Below are 16,608 nucleotides of genomic sequence, written 5' to 3'. Positions count from 1 at the left end.
TAATACTAACCCCCTGAGCTTAATCATTACATTTAGTGTCTAGAGCAGCAACACTTCCTACACAGCACCCATCATCAGTTCAGCAATTAACTGCATACCATTGACCTTCATAGAACACCTTGGAAATTTTATTACTACAACTCAATGGCATTTCATATAAAACTCTGCTCCATAATCACGTTGTACTATTAAAAAAAGAACACGTGCTTACAAAAGGGATAGTTTAGCCAACTGAACTATTTATAATTTGCAAGAATAAAAAACATTTCATAGGGTTTACAACATGCACAAAAAAAACTTTGCAGCTTTAATACAAGACAAATGTTACTAAGATTCACATTTTAGACAAATGTGGAATGGAAAATATTCCCTGAAGACATAATGGCAGGGTTATGCAGTATGCTATTTAAAAGCTATTCACCAACAACATCCTTTCCCTTTTAGCCAGAACCCTATGGTAGAAATTCAACTAAAAAAAAAGTCAATTAATTGAAATTGTGATTGTACAACTGAGGAATTGGATGTGTAAGATGAAGCAGCTGCAGGATAAGACTAGGCACTTCCATTTACTATTTAGTAGCAGAAGAGAGGGCTAGCAGTCACAGCTTAGGCCTTCTGCCTCTCTACGTGTCTGCTACTTTGAGAGGAGTTATGTCCAGCCTTATTCTCTTCACCCCTTTTCAATACTCAGCATGTTTCTCCTACATTCAAGAGTCTCCCCGCTGCTTTCCAAGTCAAAAGGTGTACAAAATAAATACTTATTGTATGACTATTCTAATTTCAAATTGGCATGCTAATGTAAGTCACGGCACAAAGACTCTCTCCCCAGATTCAAGGGCTGCAACCAGGACGAAATAACTTGTCACACCCAGGATTTCATTGCTAGCTTCCAAGTTCCCAGACTCCAGTGACCCAGCAACCCCACAGCCACAAGCCTCTGCACTAACGCATCTATTTGCACCATCCGCAGACCCCAGAGCAGGAAAGGGGCTAGTGCAGCAGGTGGCACAGGCATTTAGGAGGTGTATATGTGTGCACCGAAGGGCTCTAGTTCTGGTATTTTCTACTGTCCTTATGCACTTCTCAGTTCTCTTCCAAATTTCTTTCTGGAGCCATTATTAGGCAGCAGGTTGGCAACATGCACACAGGCACTGTGAGGTCAATCATCCATTCTCTAAAGTCAAAAACCAGTGAATGTCTAAAGGTAACTATAGAGTAAACTGGAGGCCACCACCAAGTACCCTAGCAAGTCAAATGAGTAACATTTTACATGGATTTTAAAATCACATCTTCCAAACACCTTACTCAATTTTCCATAAGCAACGAAAGCTTTCTATCATGCCAAACTCCACATTTCAGGCAATACATTTAATTTTGCCAAAGGTAAATTAAATTGGATTTATTGTGTCAGTCCTGTTTCAAACCTTCTTTGGTTAAAGACTTGTAACCTTTACTGTCAATGATAGATTATCTAATAAATTAAATTCATCAACACTGCTTTGCTTTCAAAAATTACCAACACATTGAATGAATGATGTCTGAGGCAATTCATAGCTATGCAATAGTAAGTTTTCTTGTTTGTGTTGTTGTTTAATGAAGTTAACTAAAAAATTCAGTTAGTATCAATTTATTATTGCCTTTTTTAATTAAAAAAAAAGTAGTTTCTTCCATTTCTGCAATACAGCAGAAGAAATCTGAAGTGAAACCAGCTTCAATGAAAAAAGGTGTCTTGCAACTGATTTCAGTTTGTTCCCTAATCACAAATTTACCAAGAGCATGAGCTAGGAAAGAAATACATAAAGTGATCCTACATTAAAAGCATGCCCAGTTTAAAATCTCCTTTGCTGCAGAAGCCTGGGTTACAAATCAGATTGGAGAATACACGCATTACTGACATTACTGAAAAGTTGTGGGTAAGGCTATGATTTGGAGGTAACAGCCCTGCTATTTGAAACCAGATTCAAAATTTCCACGGATTTTGCTGAGACCTTGGCTTGGGTATTCTTTGAGGCCTGGTCACAGAATATAAATATATGTATAGCAAGCCATTCCAGGCAGCTATGTATCTTGATGTAAAACGAAGCTACAAAGCAAATGCAAAGAGGACAGACAAGCCTCCCATCTCACAGCCAGGAAGGTTTTTATTGCCATCTATTCAGCACTTTCACTTCTGCCAGAGCTCCCCTCTGCCCACACAGCCCCTCCAGCTGTCCAAAGCGTCTCCTCCAACAGTACTGCTGAGCACGCAGAGCATGGATTAAACAGTATTAGACATTCTTCCTGTCATTTTGTTTTCAATAATTTAGAAAATGATTTTTCTTGTTGGATTTTTCTTGTGGATTTTTTTTTTAATGTGGTGGGGGAGATGTTAAAGAAAAAATAAAAATCTCAAAGATCGGAATATATCAGAAGCCCAGCAATGTTTAACCCTGTCTATGGTAACTCTCTAACCATGAATATGTACACAAGCACGTGCACATGCATGCACACACACATTAATATTAAAGTCAAGTCTTTTGGAGGAGGCTCACAAAAAAAAAAATGAAAGAAAAAGAAAATCATGTTCAACAGGAAGAGTCTGTTTAATGCAGGATTTAAGCAAGGCTCTTTCATTTGCATAGATAACTTACAGCAAGAACAATTCATTAAATTATCCCATGAAAATGGTGCTATATTTTTTCTAAAGCAACACATTCCTTGCAGATCTCAGTGCCTTTCTCATGCTGTTAATAAGATAATCAGTTACATAAGGCTTAGAAATCCATTTAAATTGATTTTAATTAATGAATCAATCACTAGCCACTGATGACTTGGTCTACGGACAGCAAGCAATTCTGCTTGCCTCCAGGCCTCTAATTCCAAACCAAAGTCCACATTAGAACAACAGGACATCTCTCTGATCAATAGTAACAGAAAGATATTCAGTTCATACACGTTTTGAGTATATGAACTTGATAAAAATGTATCTCTATATCTTATGCATCACAGTACCCATGTTCAGGACTGCTCAACTAGGAAAAAAAAATTAAAACATTTACATCTCTTTACAAGTGAAATAAATGAAAGCAAGCATGACTCTAGCCTACTGAACTTTTAGATGCTTATTCCACTTCACTTTTTTTTGTTCTTAAACAATCAGTTAACATTAATAGAAAATTGCACTTTGCACAATCACAAGTACAAGCAATGTTTTTTATACGTGCTTTGATCCTGTGAAAATTCACTGCTACTCTGCTACAAGCTACAATACACTGCTACAAGCTACACTGCTTCCAAAAGCAACATGCAGAAGCGGCATGAAGAATGTATTTGTTATTTCAGTAAGTTAATTATTGTAATTATTGTTATTACAGGAAGTTAATTGCAATGCAGTAAGTTAAATCTACCATAGGTGGTGTGACGCTGAGCACTGCAATCCCTAAAGCAGCAGCATCTGGCTCCCCACAGCAGAGAAGACACACCTAAGTGAGACTTCTGTGTACATAAACAGCTGGTGCTCTACCACAGCATCTGTGAATAAAGCACCACTTACACTAGCTAGGAGGAAGGAAGAAAAGATGCATGCCTCCCTGGGAGCTTCCTTCCTGAAGGCAAGTGTTGAACCCTCCTTTCAAAGGCCACTCCTTTTTCTTTGAGTGCAACCAAAGGAAGAGAGAGCCAAGTCAGCTTGCCTCCAAAACAGTCTAGCTGTTGATATAGCTACCCTACACTAAGCCCAAGCCACTCTACTCACATAATGCTCTGCAGTGAGCTAGCTTGATGTCACAGATCTCCCACTTGCCTGGGACATGACTCTGTACTGAGTTCCCTCGCCTGATAAAGGCTTGTCTCCATAAACAGACCACCAGGTACTTGGAGTGGTTTAATATCAAAAACTTTCATCTCCACCAACTTCGTGTACCAGAGGAGTTGGTGCTGTGAGAACTGTAGTTTTGGACCAGTTATCCTATTTACACTTTTTTTTTTTTTTAAATGTTACTTGCACATTGATGGCTCAATAACATCCCATTAAATATCCTCAGAGAAATCCTGATTAACCACACTTAATCAACTAAGCAGTTTGCTTTGATGCTTGTTGCAGCACAGAAGGTCTGGCAACCCAGATCCCTTATGTCAAAACAAGTCCTGTGGCCTGTCCTGGACTTGTGATGGACACTTGTGTCTCTGATGGACACTATGAGCCACTGGGGTCATATGTGCCAGTACTGAGGGGAAAAATGAGCGGTTGGAATTGCCCACTGAAAAAGTACCCATGAACAGCAGACATAAACTTGCCAAAGCAGGGAAGGGTCTCTCCCTCTCCCTTGAGGGCAACTTCACCCCAAACTGAAAACAGTCCCTCTAAGGCTTCAGTGTCATTGTCAGAGCAAGGGATTGACCCTCTCCAGATCTCCCCCATGAGCATGGAGTTGTATAGACAAAGGAAGGTGGTGGGAAGTCTCTTATGGCTATGGGTCTCCTCCTTTTTCCCCCAGCCCAATCCTCCTCAGTACTGCCTAAAACACAACTCAAGAAGCACTACAGTGGCCATCAGCACAGGATCTCCAGGATCAGACATTTGGCTCCATCCCTCTGTAAGTGGCCATTAGTTACACTGAGGTCAATCTACCAACTTGCACCAGCTAAGAAAAACTCCAACTGGTAGCTTGCTTTATAAAATCAATTTCACGCATTATCTAATATAAAAAGTGTTGCCTGATGTGCAAAAAACACTGTGCCCATTTAAATGAAGAGCTCTGTATTTGTTTTTAATCAATATACTACTTATACAATTTAAGCAACATTGTCAAAACTTGCTTTCTAACGCATCATCTAACTAGTTCATTGCTCTCAATACTTGTGTTCCCAGTTTGTGAACAGACAATCTTTTGGAGGAACAATGAAAAGAATAGTTAAAGAAGATAAGTTTGACTTTTAGGTACTGCTAGTTAATTAGAGAGTTAAATTTACCAAATAGTAAGTACAAGATACCAAACTATATTTCACAATGTTTAAGAAAAACATAAAGGACTGAATACTTTCCAGATGTAACGCATTAAGATCAACCAAACCTGAATCTGGCCTAGTTAGAACAAGAAGGTAAATAGTACATCCTCTTGAGCAGATGTCGTAGAGCACAGGCACTCCACATTTAAAGAAACAGATTCTGCAGCCAACAATGCTTCACCGACATAGAGACAATCAATGTGTCCTTGATTACGAGGAGGCAAACAGTTTTCACTACAAAAAAGGAGACTGAAAAACAAATCATGTGTTTTTATTTTACAAGTTCCAAGTTTGGGTTGGTTTTTTTTCAAGCCTTTTGGAGCGCTGAAACAGAATAAAAATAGTTTGTTTCACAAGCATAAAACAAAGTAGCTGCTAAATAAACATTTAAAATTTACTCCTATGTGTTCAGTTTTCATTGTCAGTGCTATTCATGAGTTGGATTATATCACTAAGATAACGTCACTTTTTCTGGTAAACTGGTTAGATGGGTATTGTCAAAAAATTGTGTGACAGAGTGTTCCCTCTATTTCATATTCTGAATATCACTGCTGGAAACTGTATTGCAGCGCAGAATGTAGTATATGGCAATATATCCTGACATTCAAATCAAGACCACAAATTATAAACAGTTTCAGCAAATTGACTTGAGTGCCTTTGTTCCTCAGACATACATCTTCCTATTGCTTACAAAAGCAGCATATACTAACCACTAACACTGCTATAGCCAGTACTGGGAAAGGAAGTTATTGAAGCCTGGATTTCCTGCTTTCAGTTGTAGCCAAGAACTGTGAGGCTTGTAGTGGTTTCAGGAACTGACTCATCTAATGATTCATGGAGAAGATAGTGGTTTTAATATGTTTCTGATCATGAGACTCAAACTTCAAAAATGTTGATGCTTAATTTTTATTTTAAAACTTAAAAGTACATAAATCAAGCAAACAAATATTGTCATGAGACACACTGGCTAAAATAAATGCATTTTACTATGCACTTTAAAAAAAAAAAAAAAAAAGATGTTAAAATTCCTGGAAATTCATTTCAAGAGAATGTTGACAATGAATTCAACCCACCAACAAAACAATAAGTACTCCTGTTACAATCCTGATACATCTAAATTTTAAGTGGGAGACAGGTGAAATATCAATTGCATTTTTAGTTATATCTTTTGGTACATACGTATCTACTGCTATGTACTCATCAAGGAATCCTACAGCTGCTATTGTTAATGCACCTGGTTTCTTTAACTATGTTAAAAAAAAAAAAAGTATCATCAGAAGATCAGCTGCTAAGAATACATTTGGATGTTTGAAACAAGAAAGTTTTGTTTCAGTGTGACTGGAGCTGCAGGGGTCAAGCTTAATGCAATGCCTAAGACACTGGATCTTAAGCAGTCAAACACCAGTGTTATTTTCTCATTCCGAATTCACAACTAGCCATTTTTACACATCTAGTTTTTCCAGAAGGAAGCATGTCCTCCAGTGCATCAAAACACTTTTTGCCCACAACACAAATCTCATCAGTGTGCTGTAACTTCAACTGCCAAGCTCTTGTGCCTAAAAACATGGCTTGAGATGGAAGCTTAATTCTGCTAAACTAACGTATGGAAAAGTACTGGTTTACTTTTTAATTTTTGAACTGCAATGTGCAGCTACTCACATGATATGTGCAGTTTGCATGCCGGGGGGAGGGGGGGTGAAACATTAGCACTTCTATATTTCACCATGTGCACAACTAGTAAAAAAAAAAAAAAAAAAAAAAAGAAAGGAAAAAAAAGAAAAGAAAGAAGTAAAGAAAGAAAACAAAATGCATGTTGCTTGGAAAAAATAAAAAAAAATAAAAAAGAAGCAAAAAAGCAGTTAAAACAGTTGACAAGAAAAGGCCAAAGTGCGCTCAGTGGCTGGCAGTCATTTTATGGCTATAGTCCTACAGCAGATTTACTTAGATGACGTCAGTGGCTCCAATCCAGCTTTTCTTTGGTAGCATTTACCACTTGCCTCTTGAAGCCTCCACTATGCTACAGAGCAGCAGACCATAATCAAAATTCCCTTTGTGAAATAGAGTTTACCTCAGGGCACAGAGGCATTGCTAGCTGAATTGCAGGCTCTTCACCCTGTACTGCATGCCCAGAAATAAATAACCTACAATACTGTACTTTCCTTAATACAGAAGGACCATTAAAAGCAGCTTGCTACCTAAAAAAGGGTTCTTTAATTTGTTTCCTAAATCTCAGAGGCCAGAATATTAGTTGATTTTCCAAGCAACCAAAAACTATGATAATTCTATTACACTTTGGACTTCTTTGTATTCTTTGTATTGTTTTTGGAGATTTTAGAAGATCAAGGTTTTTATGGGTCATTGTTTCACCAGCAAAAAATATTACAAACATTAAAATCTAAATTGAATTGCTATAGGAAGCTGCTTATTTTAAATTTGTTTTTATAAATATGCCCCTTCAACTGCTTATCTACAAGTGCTCAGTAAGCATACAGTAAATATGCCAAGAAGCAAAGAAAGTACTATGCATAAATAACAGTACATGTAAAGAAAAAAAAAAGCACATTATTTGGAGCTACGGATTTCCAGTCAAAAAATGACAGGAACCAATGAAAGGCTAGGAAATCAGCAAAAAACTTCACAGGCTCTGGAGTTTAACAAATATATATATATATATATATAAATATATAGAAAACCATATGAAAGATGCACTTTACTTTCAAACAGGTATAGATTTGTTATGTTTTAATGGCCCCATCAGTCCAAAGATCTCCATACTCAGTAAGTATAGGTGATAACTAGATAATCTAGTGGGCTGAAAATTGCCTCTTAAGGTTAAAACATTTAGGAATAACTTACATGGAAGATGTGCAAATGCCTCACAGAAAACTGTAAGTCTCAGTACCTCTCCTTTCCCTGCCTCTTTGCTTTCTCCCTCACCACCACCACCCAAACACATTGAAGTGAAAAATCACAGGTCTAATCTGAAATAAGCCAAAGGACAAAAAATGCTATTATCAGCCAACTGCCCCTGTGTATAAGACACACTGTGGACCTGAACTCTAAACCTGAATTTAAGACAGATTTAAAATGAGAGGTGATCCCCAAACCAACTCTGAATAGACAAATGCTAGCACATCCTGTTCCTGCAGAGAAACTACAAACCTGTTAGCAGCCTGAGATGCCAAGCCACAGGCAGAAAAGCTTTCTTGTTTTCTGCAGGTGAACATGGTGGTCGGGCAGGGACATAACCTCTTGCTTCATCACCCATCGGGTTAGCCTCTGGGTGCTGTGCCAGTTCCTGGCAGCTTCAGTGCAATTCACCTGTAGCTGGATGGACTTCAGTATGGCATTAACAAACAGCCACGTTTCCGGACTGTCAAATTACTTGCTTCCAAAAGGATGGGAGAAAAATTTTCTTCTCTTTGACCTCCTTTCATTACTAAAAAGTGGTGTCAGCAAACAGAGTCAGAAGATGACTGTAAACTTCTTTGAGAGACAGTCTGGCCCTCTTATTGGTCACCAAAGACCCTGGACATGAAAGTCATTATACAAGCACAAGTGGCTTTTTCTTTCTAATAGCCAGGGTGAGAAAGCAGCCTGGAGACTGGTATGGCCAAAGAGATGTGACAGCAAGACCATGTCCATGAGCAACAGCAGGATGAGGAGCTGGCAAGATGGCTAGCAAAAGGAGGAGAACAAAGCTACCACAACCTGAAAGAAGGCAAGCCTAATCTAGGGATGTACAAAAGCATACTAACTAATATAACTAACTGCATACCCAAGGAAAGAGGAAAGTCCAGGCAACCAAAGACGTATGTGGTGCCCTGTAAGGAACAGCAAGATGGAGCCTGCAGGGCAGACAAAGAAGAATGTGCAGCAAGGTCAGAGAGCAACGCAGACAGACCCAACATCGCTGTGGCATTGAACAGAAGACTGTATTTATGTTTTGAGATTTTTGTTGTAACAAAATAATTATGGCCAAAGGGAGGGGAGAAGAGGAAAGAAAAAAAAAAAAAAAAAAAGAGGAGTGCCCATTCAGTCTTTGAGTTTTAGAAAAGGCTTTCAGTTGATTGCAGAATAAATAGAAAAAAAAATTAGCTGGCAACAGATACAGGTATACAATTCTTCTTAAAGGCTAATTTGTTGAAAGAATAAAGTAAAATTTTGGATGTGGAAAATGAAACTGTTTACAGAGTTTTGCCTTTTATCTTAAACTGTAAAGCAGCTCTAGGACAAGAAGTGCATATTCATATTTAATCTACCACCATGCATAAGATTTCCTTTGTCATTAATAAATGTTTGTCTCCAAACACTATATATTTTAATTGAGATACACATAACAGAGGCTTTAATCCATTAAACCTTTATGAATTTGCCTTTTCTTCCAAAGCCTGTTCTGACATTTTCTCCCCTCAAAACCAAAATGTCATTCCTGAATTAAAATCTCCCAACAGAAAGACAACCATGTAAAAAAAAAAAACAAAAAACATGCCAGCTAATTGCAGAAATAAGCACTATTGTTCAGAGTACCATGTAGTGAATGAAAGGAAAGAGATTCCACCAAGGGAATAACTGTGATGTCTATAATGTAAAGGAATAATTTGGCACCAAAAATACCCAAGGCCATACTGGTTGGTGATTCAAACACAAAGCATATCAAAATGCTACTGATAAGCTAAATTAACAGATAGCTTATCTGAAGCATATACTAGCCATATGGTGCCACAACTTCTGTTGCCTGTTGCTGGCATAACAATAGGCTACTGCAGTCTTAGACTGGAAGCACTATTTGACAAACTGTCAACAGCATTTTTTTTTTATTTTTTTTTTGCAGAGCTCTAGGGCAATGGCGCACTCGTCTATTTGCATTTTTTTTAAACAGGTGAACAAAGAGTAAACCAGATGTCAACTTTAGAAATCAAGCTGTCTGGTTTGGGAGATTTAACAGAAGCAGGCATACTACTACAGCTCAAATCTAGACAATGAGCTTTTCTAAAACGCTCTGGCCTAGGGGAGTGGCTATTTAAAACACTTGGCTTCTTTTATTTCAGTACTATGGAAGTGAATTCTGCTCTTAAGTGCCAGCTCAAATGAAGTCATTTTGTTTCACTGGGGCTTTCTTTGCATTTTAGAAATGTAGCGTGTACTGTAGTAAAAGAAAAAACAAGTATGAAAAAAAATCTGATTCTTTTTCAGCTAGAAGCTGGGTAACACAGGAAAGAAAAAAATAACTAACAATTTGAGAATACACCAAAAAAAACGTGAAAGGATAATTCAAGTGGAAGTTATTTTCCCTTCATTTAAAAATAGAAATAAAAACAACTTTCAAAAGCTTTAGAAAGAATGTGTATTCACATCCCCCTCAAGCTCCATGAAGACAAGGTGTGAATACTGACAGATAAGGAAGATTTACAGCAGAGCTTTAATACCTTACAGAAACACAATTAACCAATACCAAAGGAATCATGAGAATTTTCTTCTTGTTTTATTTTAGAAAAAATGAAATCTTGGTTACTTACATAGTACTTGTGGAAAAGTCTTTTCATAACAATCCAGTAATCTACTCAATTAATCTTCTCAAAATTTGACAAAATACAAACTTCTGTCAATGGCTATATAGTAGATCTTTCTATGATACTCAATTTTGCAAATGTGTTTTTAGTTGTGTTCTGTAGGAGTGTGAAAGACATAATGAGAAAAAATAGATAGTTCTAATAATCTGTTCTGCTTTGATAGGCAGTTATGGGAACATATTTATTTTCTGACTTATACCCAGCTAAGTATGTAGCATTTTTAGATTATCTTTTCAAATTGTTCTTGAACGTTCTCAGTTAAAAAAAAAAAAAAAAAAAAAAAAATCCTTTCATGTTAAGTTGAGATTGCACTTGAACTCCTTCCAAAAGCCAGAGCTGTACTGAATTATGATAATTAGAAAGCTGTGCGCATAAAAGGCAGCACAGTCGATGCATTTAAAAAAGTTCATGCCAGAGAATATAAGTTCAATATGTTCTCACATAATTAACATTTCCCATCATTAGCAGCAGTTTTTCAGTTTATGTATCTGTAAAAACAACAGCACTCGTCATTGTTTTAGATTCCCAGTCAATAGCATTTTAATAGTTTTACACATAATCCTAAACTTGCCTTCCTTTCCCCCTCCCAGCACACTGTGATTTCACATTCTACCTTCTGACCTGCTAGCAAGTAAACTTGCATTTTGTGCTCATATGCTTCTGCTGCCACGCAGGCTGATTCAAAAGTTCGGCGTAGAACTAAAACAAGCTAGAAATCTAAGAAGGCCATTTGGAAAGGTACAACAGGATGCAGAGGGAGTAATCATGCTGTTCGAGTAAACAATTACTAGAAGACAAAGAACAAAAAGTTGCAGGTGATACCTTCTACTGGACAGGCGCCAAATTAAAATGGGCTTCCTCTGAGGAACCCAGACACAAGCTGGAGACTGGGAAATGGGACTGCAGCCCTGCACCAACCAGGCGAGCATCTACAAACCCTTTACACACTCTGCAGTTTTTCATCGTGTTCTTGATGCTTGTACAAAAATTCATCTAACAAATAAGGGCATGTAGCACATAACGGGTTGCTTTCTGAGACATTCATAGACTTCCTGTGCAAAATGCCTCAAACTAGTTGTTCAGAACCAGATTTTGACACTGGCTTGTTACCTCCTTTCTCTCCCCTCCACTCTCTCATTCCCTGTGTTTTAAAATTAATATAATTCATTTGGAACTTTACTAACCAGATTCAGCATAGAAGTTGCTGAATCCACATTAGCGGAGAGAGGGATTTTGACTGTACCAGCAATACGACAAAACTCACAAGAGCATCAGGATTTCACACACAAAATAAAAATAATAATAAAAAAAAGATGTTTGGGCTATTAAATTAGAGAAGTCCTAGTTGAATTTTATGCGACAAATCTAAGCAGATTTGGAGTTGGTGCTTCAAAGGATTTAAGTCTGCAACTTTTCACTAGCTTACGTTTTGGAAATGACTGATCTTTAAAACCAAACAAAATTATTCCAGGAAATACTATTCCATCCTTGTTCCACTTGCAAAAATCAAAAGGAGTTTTGTGCAAGAACAGAGAGCAAGATATGGTCATAAAGTGGGAATTTATTGCAGAGATTTTTCTTCTAAAAATGTGTCTTCAGGGTGGCAGCTTAGAGCCAGTTGGCTCTATAATAAATAATGCCATTAATCCGTTCATATATCACAGGATACAATTTAAATTATACCGTGTTTGTATAAACTGCCACAAAACCTCTAACAGCAGTTTCTTTCAGAGAGATGATTTACCTCTTGTATGTTTTAAGATTTTGTTGAGAGCCAATTTTATTTTATTTTTTATTAGTAAATGACTAGTTTAGGAATATAAAGCATTCCTACCTGAGGCAAGCACTAATGGCAAGGTGATTCACAGTGACAAAATGGTAATTAAATCTCAAATCCCAGAAATAAGTAGCTACTATTTCTCTCATGGCTAAAGCAGGTCACTCTGATGAGGGATGAAGATTTCAAAATCGTATTGAAGGCAGCAATCTGCACACTCATTACAGCCAACTTCATACAGAAAGACTCTATGAAGTCAATGGAATTAACCTGAACCTACAACGCATTTAGAAAAAAGAAGTCAGCAGTCAGAATAAGAGCCCAAAAGTGGAATGAGTGATCAACTTTTAACAGAAATTTGCCTGCAAGTTTTAGATAGATCATAAGCAAAGCAGAAAAAAAGTCCCCTTACAAAAAAAAATTTGAAAAAGCATGCATATCAAATATAATATTCTTTATAATCAAAGATGCAGAATAGTACCCACGTACTTCTTTGGACACGAAATGTCGTACTAAACATATACACAAAGCATATGCTGTAAATACCTTTGTATTCAATCCAGCAATGTTTATTCATATGAGTCATCCCAGTCACTTTAAACTGAGTAAGGATTGGATCTAGCAAATCTTTTCTTCTTCAGTGAAATCACTTCAGAAAGACAAGGTGAGGTTTTAAACCATCAGTATATGGGAAGATAAAATAAATATCAATTTCAAGAAAAAAAAAATAGATTAAAAATAGCGATATGCACTTGTGCATATGCAGTCAGAAACCATGCATTCAAAATGCAATGTTTGAAGATAATCTCACAGAAAAACATCCAGAACTGTACACAAGATCTTCAGTTTTGGAAAGAAGATTAGGCACTTTCCAATGAAGTCAGATTACTTCTATGAAAATTCTTCAAACAGTGTAACCATCATACTATATGGATTGCAAACTGACAGCTATGTCATGATACACAACGTTTTCACCTTTCACTTTTTATAAAGTAAAATGTGCCAGAATTTCTCTGTAGTTCAAGAAGTCTTTATCACACTAGTGTCTGTACTGTATCTTTAAAGTTTGCTTACAATATTATCTACAAGGTTAGTTTAAAAAGAAAGAAGGAAGAATTCTTTATTCCTCTGCATGTGACTTCACTGAGCTTAACTTTTTCAGGCATGGACAAACAAAGCCTAAAAACCACTTCAGCAATATACAAAACCACTACACCATCCAGCAACAACAACAACAACACGATAGTTACAAATTACACTAAACATGTTACACACATGCTCACAGGTCTCCACACATAACAATACACTATCATTTCTCAGCTGGAAACTCACAGCGGGTCTAGTTCCTAATTAAGTTTCTGTTGTTCTTTTTTATCTGTTTAATTAAACTCCTTTAAGCAGAGTCTGTCTTTACTAAGACTCGTGTCAAATCAAAATTTTTCCTCTGCTTCACTGCTCGCGTACATCCCTCGCACAGCACTAAGAAACTGTACAGAATATAAAACCGTAATTCAAATCTCAAGAGCTATTGCTACACTCTCCTGGGTGCAGAAGCTAATGATATTTACTTCACCAAAGCAGCCTATGTAAAATTGATGCTCAAAATACACCTAACACATGTTTAGCAATGAAGTATTTTCCAAAGGTATTTTTAGATTACTACAAAGAAAAACAGAAATAAGTCATTCACATCCCAATTTTCTGCTGGGTCAACTGATAAAATCCTGCTTTTCTTTGCAGTAGATTTATGCTATGGGTACAGAAAACACATCATGACCCAAGTAAAAAAATCAGTGTAGCGTGAAAAAAAATGTTTTAGCACCAATATAAAAAATAAATACATCTCAAAGAAGTTTGCTTTTAATCAAAAATATTTCTATAAGTTGATTTTAAAAAATCACGAGTTTAAAATGTGACCCACTTATAAAACCATCAGTTTCATGATTTAAGAACATTCACTGGATTTATCCCTGCCTTTCTTTTCCCAAATAAAGTATGTGCACACATATATATATAGATACACTCACACACAAACATGCAAGCTCCCCTCTACCCCCCAAGAAGTAATTTAATACACAGGTCTATGTCATTTTTGATAGCACCATCTTACCATCTACAATCTAATATCCCTGTAATGGTATTCCCCAACTATTTATAGAGACAGAATACATCATACATTACAGACACACATTCCCACTCTAGGGTCATATGAAGAATCCTACATAATTTTAAATTAAGTCCTAATGTAATTATAATCACTTTTGTTTTCATATTCAATTGCAGGTAGCACTTTGTTATTTATATGAATTTTCCCATAAGAGGCGTTCCCACAGAGATTTCCATATTAGATGTGCTGCATAATAACTGAACATTCGGCTAGAGAAAACAGGATTTTAATCGTATGGCTCCCAACTTTGCCATTATCTAGTTTAGATATCTCTGGAAAACCGCTATCTAGCAATACTGTGTTTCCAAACTTTATCAGCATTGAGGGAAAGCAAACAGGCTTCTGTTAGACAGGAATACAGCTGCATAGCTACTTTTTTTTCCCTGAGGCTCTGCCAATTCGGCTTACGTTTCTTACATATATAACATTTTACGTCAGAAAATGCCAGTACAACCTGACATTTCTTGGCCTTTCTTTCCCAGATAGTGTTCAACAACGAACAGTTAAAAAATATTGGGAGCCATTTACGTTAAGGAAACGCAGACAGAACTGCTCCCTAACTTTCCAGCACTTCTGGAGGTCACTTTTCATATCTCCGTATCAAAGGCAGGCACTCGTTTCGAATAAGTTAACAACTCACCCGAGAAGCACGGGTGGCTGACATTTCATTGTTTCATAAATATTTTTATACTGTAACACCGTTCAACCTAAAACAGATTTCGAGAGGAGAAAAATCCTGACTAGGATTATGCCTAACTGAGGCAGAAACACAAACTTTTCTACTTGGTGAGAACAGAGGTTTTCTCTCTCTCTTGTTTCATCTCTTTTCGTCGTTTTTTCTCAGCTGTTTGGAGGGGACTGTTTTGTTTAATTTTTGCTACAAAAGCTGCCCTGTCTAACTTTTCCCTCCCCCTTGGAAGTGTACTTCCTTTGAAACCGCTCCTTCTGCGAACAAAGGCTGCCACGGGCCCTCTGCATCAGCACTGTGAACATCTGTAGATTAGATCTCTGTAAAACGCTACGGAAAAAGAAAAAGAAAAAAAAAAATAAAAATACAGTTCCTACCGGATGGAAGTTTTCCACGGACAATCTCCTCGGTGGTGGTGTAACTGCGACTTTGTCTTTTTTGGATACAATGTTTCTGCTGACTCCCGAAAATTTTCCACTTGAATGTGCAATTAACCAGCAGCAGCGGCAGCTCTGGAGAAGGAGAAGAAGCAGCGAAAAAGGACATTCCTTCCTTCATCTTTCAGCGGGAAACCCGAGGGGGGAGGCAAGCGGGGCCCGAGGCAGCGCCAGGCGCGGGGCACAGGCAGGCCGGGCCGCTCGGCAGCGCGCACCGCCGGGGGACGGCCCCGCGGGGCTGCGAGCGGCTCCGGCGAGCCCGGGGCTGCTCCCGACTTCGCGCTTCCCCGTGGCAAAAATGCGAAAAACGTCAAGGCTCGGCGCGTGTGCGCGCGGGTGTGTGTGTGCGGGCGGGCGTGAGGAGTGCGCGTGTGAGTGTGTGCGCGCCGGTGTGTGCGCGCCCGGCCGCGGCGCCGTGACTCAGGCAACTAAGTGCGAACGGCGGCGGCCAGAGGCAGCGGAGCGGCGCGGAGCGGGCAGCGGCCGCCTGTTGCGGCTCCGGCCGCGGCCCCGCAGCGGCAGCAACTCCGCCGAGCAACTTCTCCCCCCGCCTCGGCCCCTCGCCGGCCGGCCCCAGCACCTGCGGGGGCGCCGGCCCCTCGGGCCGACCCCTGCCGGGACCGGCCCCCGGCCCCCGGCCCCCCGCCCCGCCGCACAAGGCGCCGCCGTGCGCGCCCGGCGGCCGCCTCTTACCTCCGCGCCGCGGCCCCCACTCCGCGCACCGCCGGCGCGCCGCGCTCCGACGGCAAACTTCGCCCGCCGCCCCCGGGCCGCCTCGGCTATCGGCGGCCCCGCGCCTATTTTTAATCGGCCGCCCAACTATTTATACCGCGCCGCGAGCTCGCCGCGGGCCGGCGGACGGAGCCCTCGGAGGATGAGTTGCTGCCCGGCCGGCGGCGGGGCGGGCCGGGCTCCCGGCCGGGCTGCGCGGCGCCAGCGATGCCAGGAATGCGCGGAATGAGGGGAGGAATGAAATGAAC

General features: G+C 39.3%; 1 protein-coding gene across 5 annotated transcripts in view; it reads right to left on the bottom strand.

Moving 5' to 3' along the window:
* The window catches only part of TEAD1 (TEA domain transcription factor 1), a 159,352-nt gene extending 143,683 nt beyond the window's left edge, over positions 1 to 15,669 (bottom strand). For all 5 annotated transcript variants that reach the window (XM_032189321.1, XM_032189323.1, XM_032189322.1 and 2 more), the window contains exon 1: positions 15,569 to 15,669. The gene's annotated coding sequence lies outside the window, so the exon portion shown is untranslated. The remainder of the gene's footprint in view (positions 1 to 15,568) is intronic.
* Positions 15,670 to 16,608: the final 939 nt, after the last annotated feature.

Source organism: Aythya fuligula, chromosome 5 (assembly GCF_009819795.1).
Source record: "Aythya fuligula isolate bAytFul2 chromosome 5, bAytFul2.pri, whole genome shotgun sequence".
Lineage (NCBI taxonomy): Eukaryota > Metazoa > Chordata > Aves > Anseriformes > Anatidae > Aythya > Aythya fuligula.
This window is presented reverse-complemented; position numbering and strand designations above follow the sequence as displayed.